We start from the raw sequence: 16108 nt of genomic DNA on the forward strand, positions 1-16108 counted from the left end.
TCTATCTATCTATCTATCTATCTATCTATCTATCTATCCGTGTTAAAATATAATTATTAATTGGTTTAGAAAGATAACTCACTGACGCCCTCTTATATGGTAAAAAGTGACATCAGAATTCAACCGCAACTGCAACCTCCGCACCCTATAGAGGAAATTATTTCAGGAATATAAATGCTTCTGTGCTGTAATTACAGTGAATCATATTTTGCATTGCTTCATTGTCCAGTGCAAACGTATTTCTTGTTGTTCCATTAACCTATACAGAAGGAGGCACACATATCTGATCTAAGGCTTGTTATATCATCCTCCTGCCTTTACAAGTTCACATCAGATTACTTACTGACAGTGATTCATAGTTGACTTTGGATCTGGTGTAATTTTTCACAATTGTGTAAGACAGTTCTGTGTTTTGTTTAGTTTTGAATGTTCATGTTTCTTGATCAGCACTGCCATCTGGTGGTCAAATGTAAAAGTCACTTGTGTAATTCTAAAAAAAATTAATGTAACCATGCATTAAAAGAGGTTTCCAGTTTTATTTACGTCTCTTAATCATTGTATAAATGAAAAGTTCTGCAACTTTCTCATATACTTCATGTTTCAATTCCTCATCGTATTTCTTAATATCGGTTTGCTGTCAGTGAATGGGAATACTCTTGTTTACATTCAGAGGCCGCAAGTCATGCATAGCAAGTCCTGCTCTCAGCTGAGAAGTGAATACAATTGTCTCCATTCTAGACAATACTCTGTGAACTAAATACATCATCAGCAGCTGCACAAACCTCTCTGATGGTTTGTTACAATGTATCAGTGCAGGTTAAGTATATGAGCCTGAAGTACAGACTGTTTAGCCACAGAAGACTGTCTAGACTGGATACAATTGTGGCAATCTTTCAGCTGTGAGAAGTGTTAGGCTGGATTCACACGAGCATGTTACGTCCGTAAAGGACGGAATGTATTTCGGCCGCAAGTCCCGGCCGGACCGAACACACTGCAGGGAGCCGGGCTCCTAGCATCATAGATATGTACGATGCTAGGAGTCCCTGCCTCTCTGCAGGACAACTGTCCCGTACTGTAATCTTGTTTTCAGTACATGGCAGTAGTTCCACGGAGAGGCAGGGAGTCCTAGCGTCGTACATAACTATGATGCTAGGAGCCCGGCTCCCTGCACTGTGTTCAGTCCGGGACTTGCGGCCGAAATACGTTCCGTACATTACTGACGTAATATGCTCGTGTGAATCCAGCCTTAGGGTATGTGCACACGACAACGCCAAATACGTCTGAAATTACGGAGCTGTTTTCAGGAGAAAACAGCTCCTGAATTTCAGACATTTTTACAAGTGCCCGCGTTTTTCACGGCGTCTTTTACGGACGTAATTGGAGCTGGTTTTCATTGGAGTCAATGAAAAACGGCTCCAATTACGTCCCAAGAAGTGTCCTGCACTTCTTTGCCGCGGGTGTAATTTTACGAGCCGTCTTTTGACAGTGACGCGTAAAATTTCAGCTCGTCTGCACAGAACATCGTAAGATTCATTGCAAGCAATGGGCAGATGTTTGCCGATGTATTGGAGCCGTCTTTTCAGGCATAATTCGAGGCGTAAAACGCCTCCATTACGTCTGAAAATAGGTCATGTGCACAAACCCTTAGGTCTAAATGGATTTTTCAGGTTCTGGATGTAAATATGAATATTTCCATTAACTGACAGCAAGCATAGATCTTAGAAACCATGAAAAATGACTGTAAACTGGTGGCCGTATTGCAGGAGAGTCACAGGTCTCATGGCACTGATCTGATGCTTTGCCAGTGGTGTACATATAATAATAGGGAGCAAATGTTAAAAGAGGCCCTTTATTATGGTTCTAGATATTGACATCCAGGATAGAAGGGCCTGGTTTTTGTTTGCCCCTTCAAGCCCATTTAGTGCCCCTTGGGCCACCTGGCCTGCTCGGGCACTAGAGCTTCTGGTTGACCCTGTGATCTTCTTGTCTGGCTTTACTTGTCTTCAGGATACGATTCCCGGTTACATCTCTAGGCTCCTGTTAAACACATGGCTCCAACAGTGGCCCATGTTATAGCTTCAGCTGTCTGCACCCTAAACCCAGTCTTGCTTTCTGACTCCAGTCTGTCATTGCTTTCTGGGGATGACTTCAGCTATGACCCCAAAATTCTTCTGTCCTGAGAGCACCTATTAATAAAATTTTGTCTGCAAGCAGCCACCACTAGAGGGAGCTCACTGCACTCCCATTCACCGCTATAATAAATTTATATGCAGTGAGCTCCCTCTAGTGGCAGCAGAAAGAATTCTATCATTTGGCTCAGCTTCTCATGAATGGCTCATTGGGGGGTTTTGCACCCCTGGGAATATTACAGATATATGTTTATGGTTAGAGTATTCCTAGGATCCTCAAGGTTCCTCCTGTAATCTTTAAAATACCAGAACCTCTTCAATGTTTTTTTTCCCTAACCCTTAGAGCGTCTTTCATGAGAGCTGCATGATGATTGGCTGATTGAGGACTTAGACACGATGTTGGATCCACCAAGTTACATGAATCCAAAAATATCTTGACATTTTAAAGCCTAAAGGACAAAAGCGACAATCACAGGAAACGAACTGCTTAAATTATACATTTTCAACACAAATTTTCAGCATCGTTATGTTTTTAGATCCAACATTCTGAGCTGAATAATTTAATAATATATAGAGGTCATGGCGCCGTTTCTCTGATACAGAGCTCCAAATCTCCTATGTGCCATTACACAGTCATAAGGGTAAATTATATAATGCTGGTTGCCTGCAGTCACCACTAGGGGGTGCTCACTGCACACAGATTTATACAACTCCCAATGAACTCAGTAAAAAATCAGTAAGCTCCTAAGCTCCCTCTAGTGGTGGCTGCAAGCAGTAAGATTTTATAACTTAATCCTATATCTGTGTGAAGGGAAACAGGCCCCCCATCAATTTAATTTAAGATATTGCCTATTATCCATGGAGACAAAACACGCAAATACTATGGGGCCTGTGATGGAGGGTCCATCATTGAACTGCTTTTTCTGTTTCCCAACACACAGTCTCAGCGCTTTCCTGCACCCACCACTAGGTGGAGCTCAGTGCACAAAGATTTTTACAGCTCCCATTCTGTGCAATACAAGCGATATAAATCCATAGGCAGTGAGCTCCCCCTAGTGGTAGCTTCAGGCAGCCACAGTTTTATCATCTACTGTGTAGAGGGAGGCAGAGGATTTGGAGCTCATTGGGGAGATTTATCAACCACATTAACCTAAATTAGTCGGAGCTCTCAGTGGGCTTGAGATCCCTTCTAAATTTTGGTATTACCCTATGATTTCTGTGTACCCTCCTGTATATTTCAGTAATTCCTCCAAAAGTCAAGTACACCGTTCCAGAATAGGAAACTCTTTCTATATCTGTAGCACAAGATGCTTTCTCCATCTGATTCTCAGCATTTCAATGAAGTGTACTATTCTGTTTTCGGCGCGCCTCCTGTCAGATAGGTAATTTTCAATCCCTTGCTGCCACCTCCATAAGAACTGTTGCATCAGATCGCTAGCACCCATGATTATTTTATCAGCAGAGGACAATAAGGCACAAATATATGATGTAATCTGCCAATCCCAGAGTTATTTATGTGAATAAGACTAGGAAGAAGTTTTGCTGTGTCTTCTTTCTTCTTCAGACTATATTGACTGTATTTTCATGGGCCCGTGATATTCTTTCGTCTTCCACTACATCCTTTCTTATTGTACGCCAGATGCAATCTGCAATATTATTTAAATGTAAGAAAGCTGAATGGTAATAAAAAATAGGCAATTTAAAAAAAAAAAAAAGAAGAAAGATCAATGGTGCGATCATCTTTTACAAATCAGACCACTGATCTTGGTGATCAATACAATATTCAGTTGACTGGTGAACAAGTGGTCCGTTCTGTAATCCGTGGTGGCCTATTGGTCTGTTTTGTAATTCTTGGTGGTCCAGTAATCTAATGTGTAATCCTTGGTGGCTCAATGGTCTGATCTGTTATCTCTGGGGCCTAGGGGTCTGTTCTGTATTTCTTGCTAGTCCTGATCTACTGTGTAATTCTTGGTGGGCCAGTGATTTGATCTACAATCCCTGGTGGCCTAGTGGTCTGTTTTGTAATCATTGTTGGCGCAGTGATCTGATCTGTAATCCCTGGTGTTCTAGGGGTATGTTCTGTAATCCTTGGTGGTCCAGAGAATGTATGTGTAATCCTTCGTTGTCCAGTGGTCTGATCTGTATTTCCTGGCAGCCTAGTGGTCGGTTTTGTAATCCTTAATGGTCCAGTGATCTAATGTGTAATCATTGGTGGCCCAGTGGTTTGAAATGTAATACTTGGTGGTCTAGTGGACTTTTCTGTAATCCCCAGTGGCCCAGTAGTTTGATCTGTAATCCTTAGTAATTCAGTGGTGCGATTTGTAATCCTTGGTGGACTAGTGGTTTAATCTTTTCTGACCTGTTCAAATTTTCACTGGTATGGTTTTTGTCAGTGGATCCTGTTGATTTGTCAGAGGATCCAGTTGATTTTGATGGGATCTGCCAGCAATCTGTGGGGGCAATCTAATATCTTTAATGGGGCGGGGGGGTCAGACAGATTTATTTTTTTACCTGTTCTTTTTTTCCTGTTCTTTGACATTCCCTTTGGCCCAGACGAATAGTTAATGGAGGAGCTGGGACCAATCAGCTATTTTATGTCCATGGCCAGTTTAAAGGGGTTCTCCAGGGAAACCAAATTTTTGACCTAATATTCTATTTAACTATTTAATAAAGTTCCTAATATATAGTCTGTATTAAATCTGAATTTTCACTAATGAATAGCATGAACGCAAAGGAAATCGTGCTGCAATTCAAGTACAAGTAAAGAATAAACGGAGCGGACATTGAGGAGGCCGTGGACAAATAGGATGCCTCAAAACCCGGGACTTCTGACATACACCCGGGTTTGAGGCATCCTATTGGTCCACAGTCTCCTCAATGCCCGCCTCTTTGATTACACCTCAATGCCCGCCCCCATTTGCCTCTTATTAGTAAAACTCCTCAGTGCTCGTGCGCTGCACGGCCTGAGAAAAAAACATTTCCCTGGAAAACCCCTTTAATCCTAACTTTATCTATAATCCCTGATAGCTCAGTGGGCCGGTTTTTCCATACAGCCCAATAATATTTGTAATTTCCAGTGACCCAAAAGGATTTTCTTTGAATGGTAGTCTAGTGGCCTTGATAATCCATGATGGCCTGGTAACCTGATATTCGCGCAAGGCTACGTAACCCCTGGTGTCTGATATTGGTATCAGATATTTAGTATGAAATGTTTCATTAAACTTAAAGCACGTTAAATAAATGTCACCGATCCTTCTGATTTGGGTAGAATTGGCTAATAATCTAATGTGTAAGGGGACTACAGATTGGTCTGATATCTGCGAGGAAGTGTTGGACATGTTGGATTTCAACAAGCACCAAAGGGGTCTGACAGCAGTTGATCTCCCACTCCGGACTGAAATAAACATGCAAGATCCTCTAATCCAAGTGTGCATGTTTATGGGCAGGAAGTATACAGAAAGGACTTTATTGCAAAATTGGGCCCAAAAAATGTGCCAACATTTTCTTCTGCTACATTCACTAAAAATAATTAAAGAAACATCTGACCCGTGCCTACAAATTTCATTGACGTGTCCCTTTAATGGAAAAAAGAAATGCTAGCGGCAGTGACGTACCTACCATATATGCTGTTTTCCCTGCTTGCAGAGACACTTTTACCCACAGCCCCTACTAGGGGGAGCTTACTGTATACATATTTATAAAGCTCCCATATGCAGTGGGCTCCCCCTAGTGGCATAATTTATCAGAAAAATCTGAATATTTAAAAAAATTATAGCTCCCCTATATATTATGAAATTAATCAGCAAAGAATTCTGGACCTAGAAACAGAATTAAGGACATTACCTTTAATAAAAGTGTGGTACATTTTCTCTCAGTGGCGGATGGGGCCCATTTTGAGTTGTGCTCTGAGGGTCTATAACTTCTGTGTACGTTCCAAATAGATGGAGGTAATATTTGTCTCATCCTCATAACTGAAGATGTTTCTCAATTTTAATTCTCTGTTTCCTAAATTGGTGCCTATCAAATCTTATATTACCAACACCCCCAAAAGAAATCTAGTATAATAATTGTGTTATGTGGAAGACAAAATGAGCGAGAAGTAATGAATTCTCTTATTTTAATAAATGAAACTCAATAAACCGTCAGCAGAGTGGAGCAGGTCGCGTCTTATACCGAGGGTTATATGAAAATGATCCCGGTCTATGACGGGGCGACCGAGGGTTTATTGTAAAATGGGGTTACGGACTGAGGGAAATGTGAGAATGAATATTTCCCATTTGTTTATGCTCAGAACACAAGATACCTGACAGTACAGCGGGAGTCCAGGGAATGACTAGGAATATTATAGGAAATCGCTAGTATTTTATGGTTCTGGTTTTATACTGAGGTCACAAGCAAATTATATCAGTTCCATCATCTTTGATCAGTAGTTTACAGTTGACAATATTAGTCCCTAGGTACCTGCCTATCAATATATAACTGCGGATATACCCGGCTATGGAGAGGTAGCCAAGTATATATTAATATTCCCTGCAGGGCTGGGTAACATCCCTGGTAGTCTATGGTGGGGACATTCCTTGTGATCTAGAGCAGTGAAGGGGTTTTTGGTTACATCCTTCTGGGACCTGAACCTATATCCAGAATGGGGGTCTCTCGACCCCCGCTACTCTCTCCATCGGCCCCCGGTCACCTGTAAGTGTTATTATTGTGAAGTGGAAGTGTCTAGGAGTAATAATAGCTCAGTCACGAATCGTAGACCATGCAAACTCAGAGTGGGGCCGCCAAGTGAAGGTGCATGGCGCGTAATAATCGCTTATCCTCTGTTTTATCACTCACTACAGAGATCCACACTGCCTCTGGAAGTGACACCAGCACCAGATCTGTGTGTCCAGAGCTTCACTACATTGATTTCCATTGTCGCTGCACACAAGCCTAAGATCAGCACAATGCAAATCGGCGGCTGAAGTGGTGTAAAGCACGTCGTCACTGGACTCTGGAGCACCATGTTCTCTGGAGAGATAAATCACGGCTCACTATCTAGCAGTTTGAGGGATGATTCTTGGTTTGGTGGATGCCAGGGGAACGTTACCTACTGGAATACATAGTGACTACTGTAACATGTGGTGGAGGAGGGGTAATGGTCTGGGGCTGCTTTTACAGGTTTGGCCTTTTATTTCCAGTGAGGGGTAATGTTAATGCTACTGAACATAAAGATATTTTACACAAATGTAGCTGGTACCCATTTGGGGTTCGGCCCTTTCCTGTTTCAGCATGACTGCGCCCCAATGCACACAGCGAGCTCCATAAAGACATGACGTGAGGAGTTTGGGGTGGGGGATCTCAAGTGTCTGCTCCGAGTCCGGACCTAAACCCCATCCAACACATTTGGGATGAATTAGAATGACAATCACGAGCCAGACTTTCTCCCCGACGTCAGCGCCTGACCTCACAAATGGGCACAAATTCCCACAGACATCTCAAAAACTTGTGGAAATCCTTTTCAGGAGGGTGGAGACAGTTTTAGCTGCAAAGGGGGCCCAATCCCATATAAGCCCCCATGGTTATGGAAGGAGATGTCCAAAAAGCTCAGTAGGTGGTCCACAAACTTTTGGCCTTTTAGTGTGCATACATAGTACTATGTATAGCAGGAGACAGTTCCTTATAAGACCACTAGGTGGCGCAAAGTAGTAGGTAAAAATCGGAATCCTGCCCGTAAAGTTTGTTTCTGATATTTCTCCATTTATAACCTGTACTTCATATAGCACCAACATAGTCTGCAATGCTGTACAGAAAACGCACCCACGGTCACAAAATAACTGACTTACTTCATTATCTCATGTACTCTGATAATTGGGAAATTGTATATTGCCGAGCATTGTGCCATTATAAAGTTTCTATATAACCCACAGAGCTTACATTCTAAATTTCCTATAATAAGGCACAGTGCAGAACATATACTCCATGTAAGCAGCACCCTGGAAACCACCAAATGCAATGTGTCAATGTTACAGGACTTACAGGCATAGCAGAGTTGAGTTTGTCATTTGGTAGAGCTCATGATCACATCATAATACATTATCTGTGGTCTTAGGCTGTGTTCACACTAGCGTCATGGCTTTTGTTTATAACGGAACCATGACGACTATGCCGGATCCATTCTCAAAGGGATACTAGCAAATCCTGACAGATCCCTTTAATGAGGTCCACTAAGTTTCAGTATTTTTGACGGCAAGAATATTGGAAAGGCTGATTGAACTTCTGAATGCAAGTGTGAACAGAGACTAATCTTGGTTCACATAGGAAACAATTGCATGACAAATCCAGCTTTGATCTGTATGAGCGTTTTGCAAGAATATACGAGTCTTTACCACTAGAGGGAGACAGTTGTAACAATTATAATTTTCACGTTCTAACTCTATTCACTGAGTTTCAGATGTAACTTGTGCATTAATAAACGCTATAAACGGTCTGTAAAAATGTGCAAATTAATTATTATTTACCGTAGCAAAATATGCAACCCAACCCTATTTGATACTTATATATTTGTGATATAGAAGATTTACTAAAAAAAATAAAGTACTCAAATATTATATTTAGCTATTAGTTTTGTTTCCAGAGAAGGGGGGTTGATTACCAATATGGCTTCCATTGCATTTCACATTACCATTGCCATCCAGCTTTCCCTTAACCCTGAATGGCAACTCTACCATCTCTCTGCAAAGGGCATCTCTCTGCATTAAGGCACATGGATGTCATAGAGGGGGGTCCCCGGAGAGCTGCTCTATAAGAATTACCACCATGTAACATTACATTTCCCTTGCAGTGACTGCTGCAGGTGAAATGTCTGGCTGGCTGAGTCTTGCCCCCCATATATGAAAGGGGTTGTCCGGGACCCGTCCCCTCTCCTGACATGTCTGTTTTAATAAATACTTGTATTCCCAATGAAATAACAATTCTGGAAAAAAATGTTCTTAAAAATCTTCATTGTGCCGTTCCTGTTATTGCTCCTTGAAATGTATGAATAAATTGACAACTGGGTGTTACCATTCTCCATGTCTAAGGGGCGTGTTCCCATATAGTTTCACTCTATCAGCACTGATTGGACATTGTCAGTCTGTGTAGGGACCAGGGCCGCCATCAGGGGGGTATTAGGGGTACTGGTGTGAGGGGCCCGGCCAAACCTAATTGAAAGGGGGGCCCGGCAACTGCCGCGACATTCTTTTGGTAGGAAAAAACGGGCCCCTGCAATGGGGCCCGTTTTTTTTCACCAAAAGAATGTCGTAAGCTGCTGCTGCTGCTGCGGGCCCCCTCCCCTCCCCTCGTCATGGGGTCCGTCAAACAGTCCGCCCGCGCACCCGATCGCGCGCACAACGAAGCTCCCGCGCGTGCGCACTCGCGAGCGCGCACCCACGAACGCCCGTACTTTCATAGTTCAGCCGGGCAATAAATGACTGGCTCTGCTTAGGATGAATGAACTACTTCCACACCACAGCTAGGAATCTGGACTTCTGAAAGTTCTGTTTTCCACACGTCGAATTACAGCTAGGAAGTTTTGGCCATTATTTCGCGGAACTTTCTTCCCTTCTTCCGTAGATGTGCCCAATTTATCGATTATGATATCATCGGTCAGTTGTTCTTTTGAAACCCTCTCAAAAAGAGGATGTTCTGTGAAGTGCGTCACCATCCACTCGTGAACTTCTTCCACATCTGTAATTGTATACACCAGCCCCCCAACACGTAGTACATAAGCATATTCTGCCAATAACGTGGAACTGATGATCCTCCATTTATGCTTCGTCTTCTTAAAATGAGGGTCCGGAAACAGAAAGAACATCTTACTAAGCTGTGCTTTCCTGAAGAAGTTGGGCAAGTATTTCATAGCGTTACTCCTGATGCAGGCAATATTCTGGTACTGGCCAGGGTGGCACGCTCTTAAGGACTTGATCCGGTCTTGCACATAGTCTGAAACTTTTACACGTATCTCCAGTCCAAGCATTAGTGAATTTGGGAACAATGGGGACAATTCAACTAGCAATCCACCATATCCGCAGCCAATGTCCGCAAATTCAACGCGATACTCTTGCTTCTTCACCTCCATCAAGTCCTTAAGGTCATCATGAGAATTGTCCAATGGCAAAGGCTTAAAATATTCAGGATAATATTCTGACCAATCCATCTCTTCTGGTCTGACAGGGTACTGGAAGGTGTGATCAGCCATGGGGTTGGAGTGGGCTCTTTGCCGGTAATAGCGTTTCTGAGGCAGGGACACGGCTTTCCCCGGCTCCTTCGCCGTTGCACATGGCTGCACCGGGGTCTCGGACATAGCGCTGCATTAGCCTCTCACTGCATGGCGCAGGTTTCGGGAGGCGTGTCCGCTGCGGGAATCCTGCAGGGAAAAAAAGTTTAGACTTGCCCCGGCCGTAGTTTAAGTGACGCATCTCTCTCTTCTGAACGTAGCCCCGCCTCCTGGGATGACGCTGTAGACCATGTGACCGCTGCAGCGGTCACATGGGATGAAACGTCATGACAGGAGGCGGGGCTGCGCTAAGAATAGAGGATCGCGTCACCAGGACTACGGCCGGGGCAAGTCTAAACTTTATCAATTTAAAAAAGTACCTTTTTTTTTTCTCTTTTGTGATTTTTGCGGCAGAACCGCAGCATTTCCGCAACAGAGGAGCGGCGATTCCACAGCATAAATTGACACACTGCGGCTTAAAAAGCCACACTGCAGGTCCATTATTTTTGCAGCGTGTGAATGAGATTTGTTCACATCTCGCCCACTCGGCTGCGACTGTAATACGCTGCGGATTTTCCACAATAAAATGTGTTGCATAAAATCCGCAGTGTTCATGCCTAGTGTGTTCCTACCCTAAGGCCGGATTTACACAAGCGCGTGCTTTTTGCACGCGCAAAAAACGTGGCATTTTGCGCATGCAAAAGGTCCATAACAGCTCTGTGTGTCAGCAGCGTATGATGCGCGGCTGCGTGATTTTCGCGCAGCCGCCATCATTATGACACTCTGTTTCTATGTTTGTAGCTCGTGGTGCTTTTCTGTTTTCAGTCATAGTTTATACGGCTGCGGAAGTGCTGGGCGTGATTTTCACGCACCCATTGACTTCAATGGGTGCGTGATGCGCGAACAATGCACAAATATAGGACATGTCGTGAGTTTTACGCAGCGGACACACGGACACACGCTGCGTGAAAATCACTGACAGTCCGCACGACCCCATTGAGTAACATAGGTCCGTGCGAGGCGCGTGAAAATCACGCGCGTTGCACGGACATATTACACGTTCGTCTGAATAAGCCCTGACAATAAGGCCCAGTTCACAGAGTTTTTGGGCCTTGATATTGACTCGGACACTGCGTCAGAATCAGCACCAAAGAACTTCCAAAACCGCCTCCCATTGATTTAATCTGAAATCAATGGGAGCCAGTCGCGGAAAAAAGAAAAAGCAGCACGTCCTTTCTTGCCGTTGTTCCGCCTCTGACCTCCCATCGAAATCAATGGGAGGCAGAAAATGCATTTTTCGCTGCGTTTTCTGTCTGCTGTCCTCAATCGCCGCGGGCAACAAACGCGGCAAGATAGTGTGGGCAGGTCAAAATCTGCCTCAAAATTCGGTGCGCGGTTCCAGGCGGTCGCCGGTGCGCATGCGCGGGAGTTTGCGGGTGCGCGCGATCAGTCGCACGGGCGGCGGTGTTTGACGGCCCCCATGCCACCCAGGGCCGATATCAGGGGGGGTATTAGGGGTACTGATGTGAGAGGCCCGGCCAAACCTAATTGAAAGGGGGGCCCGCAGCTCATGACATTCTTTTGGTGAAAAAAACGGGCCCCATTGCAGGGGCCTGTTTTTTTTCTACCAAAGGCAAGTCGCGGCAGTTTGCCGGGCCCCCCTTTCAATTAGGTTTGGCCGGGCCTCTCACATCAGTACCCCTAATACCCCCCCTGATGGCGGCCCTGGGTACCATGATATAGTGCTGGACGGAATACCGTTAACAGGCGGTGCCACGGTAGGGGGGCCCAGAAAATTTCGCTGTAGGGGGCCCTGAAATTCCTGATGGCGGCCCTGGTAGGGACACACCCCCAACTGGTAACACCCAGCTGTCAATTTATTCATACATTTCTAGGAGGAATAACAGAGGAATAGCACAATGCAGGGTTCTAAGGCCTCATTCACACGACAGGGTCCGAGTGTCGGCCGGGAAAATCGGCCGATTTTCCCGGCCGGTTTGCATCCGTTCCGATTCCGTTCCGGGCCATGTTGTCGTTTTTACCGGCCGATTTGGACCCGATTTGCATCCGTTTTTTTCCCTGTCCGTTATAAAATCGGATGAATTTCATTTAAATTTGTTGCCACACACAGCCCTTTGTAGATAATGCCACAGCCCCCCTGGTAGGTAATGCCACCCAGCCCCCTGTAGGCGATGCCACCCAGCCCCCTGCAGGCGATGCCACACAGCCCCCTGCAGGCGATGCCACCCTGCCCCCTGCAGGCGATGCCACCCTGCCCCCTGCAGGCGATGCCACCCTGCCCCCTGTAGGTGATGCCACCAAGCCCCCTGTAGGAATGCCACCCAGCCCCCTGTAGGAATGCCACCCTGTCCCCTGTAGGTAATGCCACCCAGCCCCCTGTAGGTAATGCCACCCAGCCCCCTGTAGGTAATGCCACCAAATCCCCTGTAGGTAATGCCACCAAGTCCCCTGTAGGTAATGCCACCAAGTCCCCTGTAGGTAATGCCACACAGCCCCCTGTAGGTGATGCCACACAGCCCCCTGTAGGCGATGCCACACAGCCCCCTGCAGGTGATGCCACCCTGCCCCCTGTAGGCAATGACACCCAGCCCCCTGTAGGTGATGCTACCCAGCCCCTGTAGGTGATGCCACCCAGCCCCCTGTAGGCGATGCCACCCTGCCCCCTGCAGGCGATGCCACCCTGCCCCCTGCAGGCGATGCCACCCTGCCCCCTGTAGTTGATGCCACCCTGCCCCCTGTAGTTGTTGCCACACAGCTCCCTGTAGTTGATGCCACACAGCCCCCTGTAGGTTGCACCCATCCCCCCCCCCCCTTCCAGGAGAAGTCACTGACTTCAATGTCCATATATGGACAGTGTAGTCACTGACTTCTCCTGGAGAGGAATTCCCTGCCACAGGTCGGGAATTCCGCTTCAGAAGTTAGTGACCACTGTGTCCATATATGGACAGTGTAGTCACTCACTTCTCCTGTAGCGCAATCCCCAGCCATAGAGTCGGGGATTGCGTTGCATGAGTGAGTGACATCGTTGTGTCCATATATGGACAGTGTAGTCACTGACTTCTCCTGGAGAGGAATTCCCTGCCACAGGTCGGGAATTCCGCTTCAGAAGTGAGTGACGTCACTGTGTCCATATATGGACAGTGTAGTCACTCACTTCTCCTGTAGCGGAATCCCCGGCCATAGAGTCAGGGATTCCGCTGCAGAAGTGAGTGACATCGCTGTGTCCATATATGGACAGTGTAGTCACGCACTTCTCCTGTAGCGGAATCCCCGGCCATAGAGTCGGGGATTCCGCTGCAGAAGTGAGCGACTTCGCTGTGTCCATATATGGACACAGCGAAGTTACTCACTTCTCCTGTAGCGGCATCCCCGGCCATAGAGTCGGGGATTCCGCTGCAGAAGTGAGTGACTTCGCTGTGTCCATATATGGACAGTGCAGTCACGCACTTCTCCTGTAGCGGATTCCGACTCCTACAGGGAGCAAAAAAAGACCCTCCTCCTCCTCCTCACATGCACTCTGCACTGTGAGGAGGAGGAGGAGGAGGAGAGAGAGTGCGCGAGCGATGGTAGACCCGGCCATCACTCGGGACACATTCCGGTGATGGCCGTGTATCACCCGGCCCCATAGACTTCTATGGGAGCCGGGCGGCCGAGTACCCGGCCGAAAATAGGGCATGTCCCATTTTTTGACGGCCGGTTCTCCCGGCCATCAAAAAATCGGTCGTGTGAATAGCCCCATTAGGGGTCTATTGTTCCTAATGCAGCCGGGTGTCGGACGATTTATGAACGGCCGGCACCCGGACGGGAAACCCTGTCATGTGAATTCCGCCTAAGAAAAGATGCTCCAGAATTGTTACTTCATGGGGAATACAAATATTTACTAAAACAGACAAGTCAGGAGAGGTCTTTAAGTCCAAATAGGGTAAAAAAAAAAGGAGCAAGGGGCTATGGCCGTACTGACACCAAGCTTTTCACTATGACTTACTGAAATGAAATTTACATTTTTGTGAAAATATATTTAGAGAAATTCAGTGAATAGGCAACATCATTGTCCAACAACCTGTGGCTCTCCAGCTGATGCAAAACAACAACTCCCATCATGTCCTGACAGCCTATGGAGAGACACAGGTTGAGGATCACTGCTCTACACCATCCGGTAATATATTTCTATGTCACAGACACACAGCTGAGCTCCTGTCCATGGTACTGAATATAGGAAACCCTAATTATTACAGTATTTACCTCTAGATACAGAAGAATTGTGTTTACTTTGATCCCTTCATTGAAAGATCGGTTCAGGTTGTATCCAGCTTCGCACTATTTTTTCTCTTGCTAGTTGACATTAGGGGATATGTTCACCTTTGCAACCATTTTTATTGCCTCAATGCATCTACTCTGATAAATGAACCAACTTTGCAGATATTGTTGATTAAAAATCTCCTACCATTATGTTTTTACAGCCCCTATGCAAATCTATGCATCTCCATGGTAACAGACAACAAACAAACCTTGTGTAGTCGGATCCTGCAGTCATATTCCCTGCTTCTTACCCTGCTGAATGTAAGTAAACAAGAAGTAGAGGACAAATGGAAGGGAGTATGACTGCAGGATCAGACTACAAATGGTTTCTTTGTAGTCTGAGACATATAGGTTTACATAGGAGCTGTAGACACAAAACGACAGGAGATTTTTTTCTCAAAACCACATGCAGAGATGCTTCATTGTTTATTTTAGATGCATTGGGGCAATAAAAAAAAGGATGCAAAGGTTTATATTTAGTCTCATCTCAGTATATGTGTGATGATGACCGGATAATTATTTGTAGTTTTTTTACTAGCTTTCTAGCTGTGTACAGTTTATAATCATTCTGTCATTGTTCTCTTTATGTTCATAAGCTACATACTTTTTCCGCTGCAGTCTTAGGGTATGTTCACACGAGGGCGTCCGTTACGGCTGAAATTACGGGGATGTTTCAGCCTGAAAACATCCCCGTAATTTCAGCCGTACCGGCATGTGCAGGCGCTTGAACGCCGCGTCAATTACGTCCGTAAATAGGCCGTGTGAACATACCCTTAAAGGGAAGGTGTCATGAATTTTTTTTTTTTATCATATTGATTTTAATATAATAACATAAATTTTATTTATTTGTGTTCTCATGTTCTACTTTTTACTTTGTTCTTATTTTTACCTCTCTATGGGGGCTGCCATTTTTTTTTCATCTCTGTATGTGTCGATTAACGACACATACAGAGATGGAATACGGCACATACAGCCCCATAGTGAATGCGAACGGGAGCCGTTCCATTCACTGCAGCATGCGCCGCTCCCACACAGACCAAAACGAAGCTCGTTCACAGACCGAAATCCGGCAACATTTTCATGTGGACCAGAAGCCGCTGCCAGACAGTAAGATGACGGCTTCCAGCCATATGTTCAAGGAAGCGAAGGCGCAAGGAATAGGAGCGGAGGCGGCAGCGGCGGCAGGAGCAGATAATTTATGTTTGTGTATGTGATGTGTGTATTCTGTTCGTGTTACATTGTCTGCTGAGCCCTGTATCTAATCCTCCTACACTGTGCAGTCGTTCAGAAAATGGCGGCACACAGTGTAGGCGGTTTGACGATTCAAACCCCCTCCTTCTCCTGGCACTAGCCAGAATAAGGGAGGGGGGATTGTGTGAGGACACTAGAGGAGAGTGTCTACCCCAAATTTGCAGCATAAAGC

The 16108-nt window shown here is 45.5% G+C and overlaps 1 pseudogene; it reads right to left on the bottom strand.

Annotated features, from left to right (window-relative positions):
- Positions 1-9620: 9620 nt before the first annotated feature.
- Positions 9621-10468, bottom strand: LOC142747761 (tRNA (guanine-N(7)-)-methyltransferase pseudogene; annotated as a pseudogene).
- Positions 10469-16108: the final 5640 nt, after the last annotated feature.

This window comes from Rhinoderma darwinii, chromosome 1 (genome assembly GCF_050947455.1).
Source record: "Rhinoderma darwinii isolate aRhiDar2 chromosome 1, aRhiDar2.hap1, whole genome shotgun sequence".
NCBI classification, from domain to species: Eukaryota; Metazoa; Chordata; class Amphibia; order Anura; family Rhinodermatidae; genus Rhinoderma; species Rhinoderma darwinii.